Here is a 14,685-nt window from a genome sequence, read left to right as displayed (position 1 = left end):
TATCCGCAAATAGCTGAAGTAAACTTTGTGAGAAAGTGAAAGAAAATGAGTCTATAAATACTCTCAGGAATTGTGCAAAATATAGTGGCCTTGGTTCGAGACAGGACTGATGAAGCAGCGCTTAAAAGGCGGGACTGACACCAGTCTGGAACTATCGTGTACGCGAGCTGTTATTCTAAGGTTTATTGGGTGTGGCCAGTGATAACCACCCTCCCCTTTTTGGACGAGACGTCGAATTCCACGATAAAATGTGCAGAGTAATGCGCCCATATCAAACAGATTCATTTCAGCGGAAATAGCTTTGACGTCAAATAGATCGCCCACACGCTCATCTCTCGAAGGTGACCTCTCCATGCGCTCTCAAGTATGAGTTCTAATCCAGATGTGATCAACTATTAACTCTCAGGATTGAATTTATAAAACCCGAAGCACGCTCTTCACCTGTTTATTCTAGCAGCAAATGTGTGAAATCAGCAAATTTTGGGGGATTCAGAAAACCATATTCTGTTTGCTGAATGCACAGTGAGTGCCCATGCTCTGACGAATCCAATCTCTAGTAAGGTCAGAACGAGTGTGAGAAGTAGAAGTTATTTGAGGATAAAGAAAGCAGTACGGTTTCCCATGCATGTGAGATTCTGCGGCATTTGTCGTAGTAGAAGTTGGGAGGACGAGTACAAATTGCAAACGACGTAAAGAAACCAAAGAGCATCGATAGCTGGGTGAACGTGGCTGTTAGAAGCTAAACAATATGATTCTTCATCGGCACTTATTCGGTTCTAGTATTCGCAATATTCTTTGTTTCTCCTACGAATGAATATGAAAAATCACTAAATTTGTTATTCTATTATTCTATTATTAAATTCTTTATTATTCTAATTCTTAATTTATTCTTAATTTATTATTCTATTATTCTATTATTAAATTTATTCTAAAGCGAAAAATCGCTATTAGAATTATGTAAACATTAATAATAATGACGATAATAATAATAATAATAATAATAATAATAATGAATGAATGAATGAATGAATGAATGAATGAATGAAGTGAGTTGAGAATGAATTGTGAGCGAGAATTACTTTCTGTTTGCGCAGACAAAGACAGTAATGGACTAATCATCGATACCACTATTTTTTGCAGTAAGTGATGGTTCATAATGTATTTGAATGACCGTAATCGAGTCGTAATCCACAAGAATTGGCAGGTGGTTCAAAAGAACAGTGCAATAAGTTGAACAAATTTGGAAAAAATCTGTTTCAGTAAAGAGAAATAACGTATGACGAAACAATGGATGTACACATCTGATATATCAGAGTTGGCAAACCAATGACTAAAGATTGATGCAGTCTTCCTCGTGGATTTCATCCAGATTATTTCCTTGCATCGCCGATACCGTCATTTCCTTCCTACAGTAGATTTACAGCAAATGAAATAGAATGGACTAAAGCATCTTTTTGAACAAGAACAATTTGCTTTCAAACGTGGTGTTGAATGAGATACGAAACGGATACACTTAACCGTAAAGCTAAGTACGCGACGGTGACGCGGAAGTAAGAGGATCTGAGGGACATGGTGCATAGAAATGTAAATGGGGAGAAAATATGCAAGTATGCAGGAAGCTGAGTGGAAGGTATGTGGCAGATGGAAACCCTAATTTTTTTTGTGAAAACAGGTCTCATTTGTTTTCAATATAACCATCAAAAAATAAAATAAAAACGTTTATCAAAAGAAGGTGATAGGGAGAGAGATTCTCTGTACTCACAGTAATAGAAGAACTTGAAAATTTAGAAATTTAGGACGAAAAGAGAAGAATTTATTTTATAGAAAGATTTATAGAACAGCCGCATTGTTCCTTGCGATTTCAGCAATTGTGCAATAATTTACGACAAGAAAATATGGAGTTTGCTGCGAACTCCTTACAACCATGTTCATTCACAAATCGAAAAGATAGCTTCTTGGTCGGAAGTTTTATAAATATTACAATAGGCATCCTAGATAAGCATCTAGAAAAAATGACTATATATGGAGTCATTTGTTGTTATTTTAATCATTTTTTAATCGTTTTGGCGGTTTTATTATCTGTTATGTAGCCTCTTGTGCGCTATTTAACCTGCACAATTTCCCTTGAACCCGTTTCTCCTTGAATCATTTTTAGATGCTGAGAAAATAACGGAAAATCGATTTTAAAAGTTAAAACAGGGTAGTAAACAAGAGACTTTGGTTCTAGTTCCATTTTTGGCATTAGTAAACAACACAAGAGATAGCAATATCTATTTAAGGACGGGCAACAGCATAGCATCTTTCGAAGAACAAACAAAAATGACTTTCATCCGTAAGTGTTATCATTCAAAGGCAAAATAATGTTCTCACGTGGAATGTGAGAACCGTGTAGTGTTTTTGAATGTGCGCAGTCTGAATGAACTAGCATTGTTTTCTCTTTTTTCAGCTCGTACACTACATACATACACATCCTAACCGTAGACATGTTATGAGTGGAAATTTCATCAAATATCCTATGGAGAGAGGCGGCAGCTGCGGATGATTTCCAATTTTTCTTTCTATTTTCCTCTGAAAAAGGAGCATGAACACAAGGATTAGACACAAAGTACAAATACAAATACAAAGATACAAAATTAAAGAGTCTTAGCGAGTTGCTTCCGTAGACTTTGAATGTGGAACAACCTAATACTTCTAGGAAGCATCTTTTTAAAAAGTTGCTAACACCTTGTATTTTTATCGCGGCTTTAGGGAAAGAAAGTCAAAGTCATTTAATCACGGCAGCTATTGTTTCTCTTCCAAAAAAAATACACTTAAGTTTTGCAACTTCCTGTGTGTGACATCAGAAATGAAAATGAGAATAGGAAGCGGTTTTCAACAGAAAAGTTAACAAACCATAAATTCTTCTACTGAGCAGCGTAAACTTGCAAAAGTGCTCCGGATGGAAAACCGTCTCAAAGAGGAAAGGAAGTTGATAATTTCTGCAAAACGAGTGTGTTGTCAGGAAAATGCTGCCGTAGCCATGACTCGACCAGTAGTGCTGGATTCGTACAAACAATATGTTGATGGGGAATGGAACGGGTGCATTTAGAATTTTTCTAAAGACCGCTCGATAATCCGTGTTTTCTGAAGACACTTTTACACCAAAAGAACTCAAAATTTTATAGAATTAAAGTTTCCATGCCCTCTAAATCGGTTTTTTTTCTATTCTCTTCCGAATTTTGATGAAACAGTGGATTTATGGCATCTCATCATCAAAATGTTCCCAAAGAAAAAAATCACATGTGTTTTGCGATATGATTATGGTTTTGAAAGAGGTTAAAAGAAGAGATAATTTCGGTAATGAAGGATAGCAGCTCGTCGAAATTCCCAATTTTACCTAGAAATTGACGCTCTCAAAAAGCTAAATCTTGTTTGAAGGTAGCAAAAATGAGTGAGGAAAGGTACAAAAAGATGAGCAAGAAAATAAGTAAATTTGTGGAATGGAATTTCCACATATGTAAACTAGAGTCTCAACTTCCTGAAAGATGCAGAGTTCCTTCATGATAGTAACTTTTTACTACAAGTTTCTCTTGAGACACCTGTGTAAATACATTCTGAGATGGCAGGCTTTACAAAAATGGAGAAGAGGTCTTTCAAACAAGTAAAACTCAGATAGGCGTCTATTTTTATACATCGCGTACCCATTCCTGGGATTCCTAATTTGGCATTGAACGAAAATTTGAAATTCGAGCTGTCCCGTGTGGGTGTCGTTGTGAGATCGCCGTCTGGAGGCAGTGCGAAGCAGAAGGGATCAGAGAAAGAGATCCTTCAGTTGCCGCTTGGTTATTTCAAAAAGAAACAGTAAAATGAATAAAGGCAGCATTCGGTGGAATTACCGATGTTGCTTCCTCTCAAAATGTGAATAGAGTTAGCCTACTCTTTACTCTAACTCCAGCTAATAATTAGTTAGAGTTAGTAGTGAGTAGATGTAGTTTGTAAGCGCCACAACAGAAATGAAGAGCACTCTCTGCAAATTTAGAAATCGAACAAATTAGGGACTCCACATTGATCATCCTACACGAAAACCCTCTACATTCGCATAAGTGAAAGCGTGTTAGGTGGATTAATGATTGAACTAAGCGAATGAACCATCAATTGATTAAATCCGATAACTCGAATACTCGAATAGTACAGTTGTAAATTTATCGGGCAATTTGATCAGTCTGATGATCCATATGTTCTCTGGATTTGCAGGGGACTTTCGCTACGCTACGAAACCACAACGAGATGAACTCAACCTACTCAGAGAGAATTAGCATCTAAAATTCCCGAGAACGCTCCTTTTAAGTGAGGACTCCATCGAGTGCGTCAGGGAACCTGATAGTTGCCAGCAGCAGACGACGCTGACAGACCTTATTATGTTCTGGATTTTCGCAGTGGAATAGGCGGAGTACGAGGGTATTTGAGGATTCGGTGCTGGGAAGCTGCTTCGGATCACTTGCGTACAATTAGCAATTTCCAACAATATTGCAAAAAAACCAAGTTCGTTAGAGTGTGGTTGCGTATTTCAGCGTGTCATGTGACTACCGTATCTTGCCAGCAAAACGTTGCCTTTGTGCATTTTTTGCATAAGCAGTTCTTCCGCGTCGATGTGCGACAACGTGCTGTTCTTGCTACGTGCACTAAGCCAAGTCGCACGGCACGTGACGATAGAAAAACAATAAAAATAGCTTCCCTTGCGCCGAGCTTTGCACTGCAGCCGCCCACGTTAACCGGAAACTGAGACTCCATGTGAGTTGATGGTTTATTTCAGTTAGTTCTAGGTTGAGAAGACGGGAAATAAGAAATCATTCAAGAACTCCGGAAAAGGGAAATTGTGGAGATCCGCTGTGAGTGCTTCTCAGCCTCTCGTTAGTGCTCCATTTTCTTTTCATCGTTCTTCTTCTCCTGTTCAACATCAGGTCTCAGCATAAAATCTAACAGAATGAAAATAAAATTTTCGCTATGAGACTAGAGTTGGCACTAGTGTCACCGAGATAAAAAGAAAGGAAAACGACAAAAAAGAAAGACAGCGAATGTGGAAGATTTTATGCGTTAATATTTCTGCATCCGTTTGTTTTGTTGGCGCTACACGAACGCAGTTAGTGCGTAGATTGTGATCAAGTGGATTTTTAATCAACAAGCGATTACTATTAAACTAAATCCTGATAGTTCATCACATAAACGTTGCGACGTGAAAGTTTCAAACAATAAGAAAAGTCAGAGAGAGTAAACTGATGTGAGTCACGCAACATCACGCTTTTTCCACAAACGCCTACGTCATGATAATCAATTGCAACGTGAGCAGAACCTTATGACCCATAAATCAAGTTCTTGTACATACACTTGTACAGTAGCCAGGTAAGTCCTCGATAGAGAACGAAAAAAGAACAACTCGCGAAAACAAAGTTTCAAATAAAGTTATAAATAAAGTTACGGAGAGCGAACAAAAAAAAAGAAAAAAAAAGAAGATGATTTACGTTCAGCTTTCGTTTTTTCTCCGTAACATGATTCATTTTGCTCCTCTGAATGTTAACGAAAAAAAATCGATTCCTGATGACAACGTATATTTCTCTAGCTTATTTGGAACCTATGAAATAATTAAAGGCATACTATATTTGCTGCAAACAAAAACGTGTACAGAAGTTATAGTTAAATATACGTAAGGCAGGCATTACCTTGAATTGAGTATTTTCGCATCCCCTTCATATGTACATTTGATGGTTTTAATATTTCAGAACCGGGCGAAGGTGGCACATTTCAAGTTGACTAAAATTTTCGCTCTCGCAGATAGAAAATATTCAGTGCAAGATTTCACTGGAGAACTATTTATTTGCCAAAACGGATCGTCGTGATCCCTAAGGTTCTTTTATGAAAAATGCCTAGTTATTTCGAAATGAAATACACAACTGCGCTCTTTCATCGCTTACTCGAAAATGTGAGTAGCTGTCGTAGCGTCCTATGCTAAATGGTTCAATCCAGAAACTTGGCTCTCTCTTCTCTGTAAGATGCGACGTCAACCAAAGTTCTTCTTTTCTTTTCCTTTGTTCTCAACTTTTAAAAGCACATTTTTCTGATTTCTATGAATAACTGTTCTTGAGATTTGTTGTCACTTTATCTATTTCCAAGAATTGGCACTTTCCAACAATTAGTTGAGCGGTATCGTAAGAAATGTAAATAGAAGTTCCTGTAAACGGACGTATTTTTTTTATTTTGTTTAAAGTACGGTACTAAAGAAAAATCTGAGACTGGTTTGATTCAAGCCTAACAAGGAAGATATTATGTAGCACTTCGTTACCGTGTCTACTCAGAAGGCTATAGTCAAAACTCTTGGGAGAACAATGCTTGACATTTCATGATACTAACGATATTCATGGTAAAATATAAATCCCTTTTTGATTACCACGACAAAGTTGAAAACCCATTATTTTCACAACTTTATTTTTTGTTGGGAACTTTGATATTATCAAATTTTGGCAGGAAATCGTTGAAGGGACGGAATATTTCTTCGACATTCCCTCAATATATCAGCAGAAGGTCCTGTAAGTTCAAACCGCATCAAAAAACGAAAAGTACCCTAGACTCTAAACAGAGACAGTTTAATCATCGTAATTGCCTCTTCAATTAGACGTTCTATTCATGAGATTTTACATCGTTAGACTAATTGAGAAAAGCTCTCGTTAGCGGAGAGTGCTTTTTGCCTCGACATTGAATGAGGTGAGACGAAAATCAAAGTTCTATCAATTTTCAGTCTCATCAAAGGAATAAGAAGTATCAAAAAGACTAAATAAAATTAATTATCTCGAAACGAATTAACAGAAACAATCTTTCACATTCCTACTTCGAATCGTTCTCAGAAAACTGCTCCTACACAGGCACCCACTGTACAAAACGTAAATTGAACTTTGGTAAGCGTGAGAAAAATAGTATTTCTGCATTTCTGACGTGGGCAACAAACATTCGCCACTGCAAATCAATCCGTAGATGAACTCCGATTGTGTTTATAGCAAAGAATTATCACGCTCGTTCGTTTAGAAACTGCTACAAAGTCATCAGAATAAACATACAATCCAAACTGCAACAGCACAGAATGAGAATTCAACGATTTTTAGTCAATTAACTGCAACGTAACAAACACATCATAGCTGAGTCTTGCCCCTGGAAAGCATAGAAGGATCAGGGTCACGATATGATCAAGGTCAAGATCCTACGTGGCATTTTGTTGTTGAATAACTCAATTTAAGTTCATAAGGCGACCTTGAAAATCTATTAATCCTATACCACCATTAATTCCTTTCACCTAATTGTCCTCTAGTACAACGTTCAGCTAACTTCATGTCAGCTTTCCAGAAGTTTCCACCTTTATTTCTGAAATATCCTCTGAAATAAAATTTTCTCCTTCGAATTTTAGGCATTTTATGCAGAGCAAAACTATCATAATAAAATGGCAATGACTCACAAATGTACAGTATCTTTGCTGAAGGAGGCAAAGAAGAATATCCCACGAAAATTCTACTGATTCCTGTATGTGGTGTCCAGGCAGATCTTACTGACTTACTTGACCTAAAGGCATTACCCCACGAATCTGTAGGTGGTGCAGATTTCAGGTGGAGTATTCTTGTAAGGGATAGTAGATTATGGAGAGGAGGCTGATTCCGTCCATTTCTTCCTAAATGCCGTAAAAAACGAAGATGCAGAAGGCTGGTGCGCTCCAGTCGAACTCCCTGTAGAAAATAGTGCGCCAGAACGCCTAAAACCGTATCTTCCGGGCCATTTTTACGGCAATTAGAAAAAAATGGACGGAATCGCCCTCCTTTTCATAATCTACTATCCCTTATAAGAATACTCCACCTGAAATCTGTACCACCTCAGATTCGTGGAGTGATGCCTTTAATCGACGGTCTTATGGTCATCGCCTGACGTGGTAACCCGCATCTTCGTCGAGGTGTCTCGTCCTTGAACATAGCTCTGCCCGACCTTCTCGATCTTCTGCGAGAGCCGGAATTAATCCTTTCGTCGCTATTACACTGTTATGTTTTAGGTTTTATGGCAGAAAATTGTTTGACTTCTTATAACTACATAGAATATAAATTAGATTGAGGAGGCTCTCTCAAACTAATTGAAAGTGCTCAACTCAGCATACTGTAGTGAGGTAATCAAAATTTTCTATCTCATGTAACTCTTTCCCTCCCATTACATGTCCACATGGGCATGCCAAGATACTAAGAAAGTTGTGCCTTACTCAATGAAAAATTCTTTAGACTTTGGTTAAGATTTAGAAGCTACTACGTAAGCAACCCGTGAGGATGCGCTTCGGCCACCTGAAAACATTACCAGATTAAGTGTTAGTATAAACAAATGCACTAATTTCATATCATGGCCATCAATACGGTCTGTCTTAATGGTTAATTGGAGTGCTTATTCGAGTAATAGCGCTAGGTTCTGAACATTTAGAAATAGGAAAGGGTTTGAAGAGAGGAGGAGGAGGAGAGGGAGAAGTCCTACCGTCCCTAGAGAGGAGCGCAACCTTTAATTTAGAAGAGTTAAGTAGATAGCAACGTAAGAGAAGCTTCTAGGTATTTAAGTTCAATAAATTGAATCAGAATCGACGAAGAATGGTTGTAAGCGACAGACATGATGTGGGAAGTTCCGGGGTAGAGGAGTGAAGAGTGGAGTTTTAAAGAAACGACTCCACCCTTTCTTCCCTCAGTAGCTTTGAGAGTTGTGCGAGTGAACAGATTTAAATAAGTTGAAATGCGAATACAGAACCATTTTTGATTGAGAACCGAATGGAGAACGGAAGGACCACAGTAGGTCACAAATAATATCCTAATTACCCCTATTTCTTTCATAACCTGAGGAACGAACGTAAGTAAGTTTCTAGAAACGCGAAATGAACCACTGATCCACTGGAATGGCAGCCCCTCCTGCGGTGGCACCTCATACTGAGCTTAGCAGGAGATGCTGCAGTCGACCATTTGATGCAACTCGTCCTCGCCATATTTCTTCTCCAGTTGCAGCATGCTTGCAGTATCTTACGGATGTATTTCAGAGTCGACGAATCTGATGGCACCTCATAAATTTGGGTAAGATATTGTAAAACAGTTGTTCCATGGCCTTAATGAACTTCAATGAAGCTACATTCGTAGGAAAAGTCGCATAAGATGTCTTTGCAAAAGAGGAGCACAACAAAAAGTCTTTTTTTTTTCAAAAACGTAGATTGTGACCTTTTCCACAATTTCACAACTTATCCCTGCTTGTTGTATTCTCTTTTCTATGCAGCCACAGTATTTGTTTTTTTTATTTCTTATTTTAAGCAAACAGTAATTCTTAAGTAAATTTGCAGAATTTCAAGCCAATCGAAACAACAAAACATTTGGCCCAAAGATAGGTTTGACCATGAAGATGCGAGTTTCTTCGGAGGTCTTAACTGAATAGCATACGAGACCATCTAAACTAAATGACTAACATAAGTAAAAGTAGTGAAAAGCAATTTAATTCCAAAAAAAGAACTTGGCGAACGAAATGTTTATAGTGTAATAAGGAAGTTTCACATTCTAAGCTATTGGTGCAGCTCATAGACGGTGCGATTTTTTCGACGACACTGGAGAAGTTTTCTTCAGAGATGGAGAATTCTCGGAAAAACCAAAGAACGATGGAACAAAATGGTAGAAAATAAAGGAGAATATATACTAGAACAAATAAATAGTTTGTCTTACTTTTAAGGAATAAAGGAGGTACGGAATACCTCATTATTCACTTAGTGATCCAGTACAGCAAGAAGGGAAAGAAACTCAAGAAAGCAACATTTTGTTAACTTGACGCGGGTGGTTTTTGAACAAGCAACCCGCTCGTCTTGTTGCGAACAAGGTAAGATCAAACCTTTGCCCAAAACGAGCTCGATTTGGCTTTAGCCGAGGAGGAAACTGAGCGCATAGAATGTCAAAAATTTAGGGAGCTTTCAGACGGCAAGTTAGCGTAGAGCGTTCCTAGAACATCTTCGATAAATGCCCCTACCACAAAACTACAGTAACACGCGCTCTTAGCGAAAGTGAACAAGCTACTCCAAAGCGCTCAACTTTGAGCTATTTATACCAGTTGGATCACGGAAACCACTCCCTTGTCGCATTAGCTTTCGAAAGAGCAAAGTGGTCACAAGGGGGAATTTGTATAGAATAATCAGAGAGCACTCTATTATCAAGCAGTATTTGTGAAGGCAGTGTTTTTCTTTCCTTTGATAAAACCTAACGAAAGATTAAACGATCGAGTGCACAGCACAACGAGAACACACGAAATCAATATCTTAATATAGAAACGGTGATAAATAAAAGGAAGCTGCTGGAAAAAAGTTTAAAAAAAACATGCATGCAACGATTGAGGAAGACAGCGTCGACATAAGAACCATTGATAGATTACTTCATGAGAAATGATTTTAAATGAGCAGCAGTGAGATCTTGGAAAACTCCCTATTTCACTCATTTTTCTTTTACGACTGCTCTAACAGTTGTCGACACTGCATTGTGCTCCTTGCAACGTACTTGTTCCATAACGAGAGCAGACGTTTCAGAAAAATTTGGATGATCATGTGATAGAAGGAAACGAACGACAGAGTTCAGCTTCCCCATAGTGCCGTCCAGAAATGGAACACTGAGTTGTGTTGTGATTACCTCGAAACAGAATGTCAATGATTTCACTTCCTTCTTCTTCCTTAGAAAAGTACTTCTTACTCGCCAACGCGTATTTTTGTAAAGTAGAACACTCAAACATCGCCAAGTTCTACCGTAAAATCAGGTGACTGGAGTTTCCCAGCAAGGAAGTTCCTTAATCGTCTTACTTACAGGTCGGCGAGATGGTGTTATCGCCGGACGCAGTCACTCGCTTCTTTGTCGAGGCGTCTCTTCCTTCAGTACAGCTCTGCCCAACGTTCACGAAGTTGTGTTGAGAAATCCTCCGTTACGTAATAGAAGCTGGTCGTTAGCGTATAGCGCAATTTTGCTTCAGGTAAACTTTACCCATTAGAGAGAGGGGTAAAATTATAATAATATAATTAATAAATAACAATAGTAGTAATAATAATGGCTAATCATTAACTCCACTAATTTATATCGTTCTACTCAGCTGAGTATGCTCGTACCGAATCCATCCACTTCTCACTGTTTCATAGCTCCACAGCATAGTTTACGAGACTCGGTGCCTCGCGTGAACTGCCTGCGGGCACCGAGCGAATTGAGCAATTTCAGGTCGAACATGTCCGACAATTCAACGTAACGAAACGGAGAGTCGGTAGCAAAGACTCCGTGCTCCCTCTATTTATTTGACCTATTTGAGTTCGGCTTTGACAGTATACTCGACAACAGCACCTTTTACAATATCTGTGTAACTTCCTCGATGTAACTGTGCCAGGTACATAGCTTGCTTGGTTTACGAATATTAGCGTGATGACGCTCTCTTGTAATCCAGAAGAAGACTTACGAAATAGCTCTGGTTGGAACTCCCAACGATGCAACTTATAACGGATACTAGAGCGAGAATCCCAACGCGTCCATGATTGTGCGCAGACCGTTTCTGCTGCTATCTTGCGTTCTGATAGTTGAATTGCTGTTCCGGCACAACTGTTTGCGTTCTTTAATGTAACAGTTTGCTTCCTAAAGGGCAAAATTGCAACAAAGGATGTATTTAACGTCTTAATTCTAGACTTTTGGATGGAATTGTGAGTGAAAACGTCATAGTCGTGAATTACACTTAGCTCCATACTCGTGAAGAGATCATCCATCAATTTCGTGATACACTCAGATCCAGTACTACGTGACTGTTCTTAGCAAGAAAGCTTTACCGCTCCTTCCTACATGCAGCCAAATTCTCTTGTTCATGCATTACTCCAAAAAAGGCCAGATAAAGTATGTGAAGGAAGTTTTCTTCTTAAATGATAGAATTCGAGAAACAAAGATATTCTTAGTAATTTACTCACAGACCAATAACAACATGTTTAATGTTGCCCTTTGAAAACGTACAATAACTCATAGTGTCTATACTTCTTGTAATTAGCGTTCTTCTTTTGTACTTGATGCGCAATGTATATTTGGAGTTCCCATAGTTTTTCTTGCCAAAAGCGTGATATGTTTACTTGGTTTACTGGAGAAACCCAAAGTTGAAGGAGATAATTTTCCCTCTCATTTGAGCACTGCTTCGTAAGGGCTAGGCTATATGCTGCTGAAAAATCGTGGGGAAAAAATGCTTATTTCCGCCTGAGCGTGCGTAGCTACGTGACTTGTAAAGGATAAAGGATAAAGTGTCCGGCGTTAATCAATCCGCTTGGGATGCGCCCCAACGTTCACTTCAATTCAGAATCGTTTGAGGTTTACGAACGTGTAACTGGCCTATACAATGACTTGCGGGGGCTACCCGATGTGTCAAGTCAGTGCTTTTATCCTCCCAGACAAGTCTGGTACCAATTTATCGACCCCGGAGGGATGAAAGGCTTGGTGAGCACTAGGGCGATTCGAATCTCCGATCGATCGTGCAGGAAGCGGAACCTCTTACCGCTACACTACACCACTACACCAAGTCACTTGTCAGTGACGAAAAATAATCTTCCACTGCAGTGAAAAAAAACCGGTAATATTTGTAGAAAGGCTATTTCTTGCCGTTAGCTTCAACTGGAAAACCGGAGGTTGTGAGACACACTTTATTTTATTAGTCATTCTAACAATAAGCGCAGCTCAGTTCGGATACAACAACAGAAGCGCAATTCTTTAATTATTTAGGTGATCTAGAACGAGAGTGATTGAGAGAAGCAGAATTTGCAACTTGCTGAGTTCAGGAAATTCAAGAACAAAAATAATAAATAAAAATAAAATGAAAGTAAATAAAATAAAAATAAAAAATAAGTGCTTCTGTAGAAGTTTTCACAGTTCAAAATATTCTAGTCAGATAGATCTCGTCACGAATCGATTTATGTCACATGTAATGGTATAGAGCAAAATAAATCAAGCACCGCAAAATAAATCATAAATCAAGCGCAATAGCAAAATGAACTAAAACGAAACAAAAAACCACGCATCCGCGTTCTTTCTGGTTTCTGGCGAAGAATTACTGTGGCTACTATAGCAACAACAAAAGAGGCCTATAAAGAAAAGCTCAAGGATAAAAAGCAAATCAATAGTAGTGAGAAATCACCAGCAAAATTGTTGCTCCCACAAGCATCTTGGAGAAAAATCATCTTGCTTTGGAAAGTGGAGGCTGGAGTAGTAGGAAATGCTTCGCTACAGGAAGCTAATTACCTATTGGACAGAGTAGAACGAAGTTGCAGAGGAAGTCACGAGAAGGAATGAAGGGAAAAAAGATGCATTCCAACTCTAAGCATAAGAAATCAGAGGAAAAAGCAACGCGAGCAAATAAGGGATTGACTTCATCGTTTCTTTTTATGAAAGAAGGCCTCTAATCATTTAAAGAATATCGATTGAATTTTGTAAAAGGGTTTAAACAATCATAGACGGTCTCTTGACAAATTCATCAACCTTCAAAGGATTTATATCGTCAAAAAGTGACACTAAAATCTCATATGACCAACATTGACCATCATATAATTGTGTTTCAAAGGAGAAAAAAGAAAGGGCGAAAACTGAAGTACGACGAAACACCCTCATAAGAGCATTAACATATCTTGCCATTTATGGACGAAAGGTAATTTTATGGCCTGTAAAAGTAACACAGTGGTGGAAGGGTCATAGTGATCGGAATATGTTGATCTTCCGTGACTTAAAGACGTTCGAGAACAGTTTTGTAAGAATGGATCAACAGTTAACAGTGATACTAAGCAAGGCCTAATAAGTTTGAAATCAGCGCAGAAGGTTGTTAAAGTAGGCAGCAGAGACAAAAAGACAGTTTCGAGAACCCTTCCAATCACAATGTCAAACTTTAAGAAGATCAAGTCAGATGAACAGCAAAATTTTTCCTGGTGTGCTATGCCAACCAGCTCAAGTTTTCCACAGTATTCTAGCAGCTCCTAAACAGACCATTTATGGAGCCATAAATGATCTATGGTTCAGTCATTTGATAACATGACCTACTCTACCGGATCTGCTTAGGATTAAGGTATGTGGTGGCGCCGGACATCGATGTAGGCAAAGGTGCAGGGTTTGATAAAATCACCGCAGCATGGGCAATGTGCGAGAGATAACGAAAGCTTCCACGAAAGATTGGCCAAACGTGGTCAGTGACGTCAATAGCGTGCTTTTCTGGCACACCCGTTTTCGAGAACGCAAAATGCAGGACCTCCATGAAAATTGAAGTTAAGCGTGTTTTCGGAAAGTATGGTGCTTTATGGCTAAACGTACCGCGACACGGCTACAAAAATGGGCATTCGCTTTCTTTCCCTCTTGGCGTTCGTAAATGGTGTAATTGTCATCATTACGGACTCTTTCGTTTCTGTAATTCTTGATCCTGTATTGATTCTGTTTGACTCTTGTATGTGTTATCAGTCTAAACATTTATCTAATACTATTATGTTTGAGCCGAATAAAATCTTTTTTTTTGCATCACTGTTTCACACGACATAAGAAATTAAGCGGCTTGGGTAAATTTGCATAAGCATCAACGTTACACAACATAAGTTGCATACATTGTAGTCAGCATTTGCTGAATTACCGGTCTCCTTGACGATGTGAC

The sequence above is a fragment of the Necator americanus genome, assembly GCF_031761385.1.
Source record: "Necator americanus strain Aroian chromosome Unknown Necator_2022.05.29.01.07, whole genome shotgun sequence".
In the NCBI taxonomy this organism is placed as follows: Eukaryota; Metazoa; Nematoda; class Chromadorea; order Rhabditida; family Ancylostomatidae; genus Necator; species Necator americanus.
Note: the sequence above shows the minus strand (reverse complement) of the source record.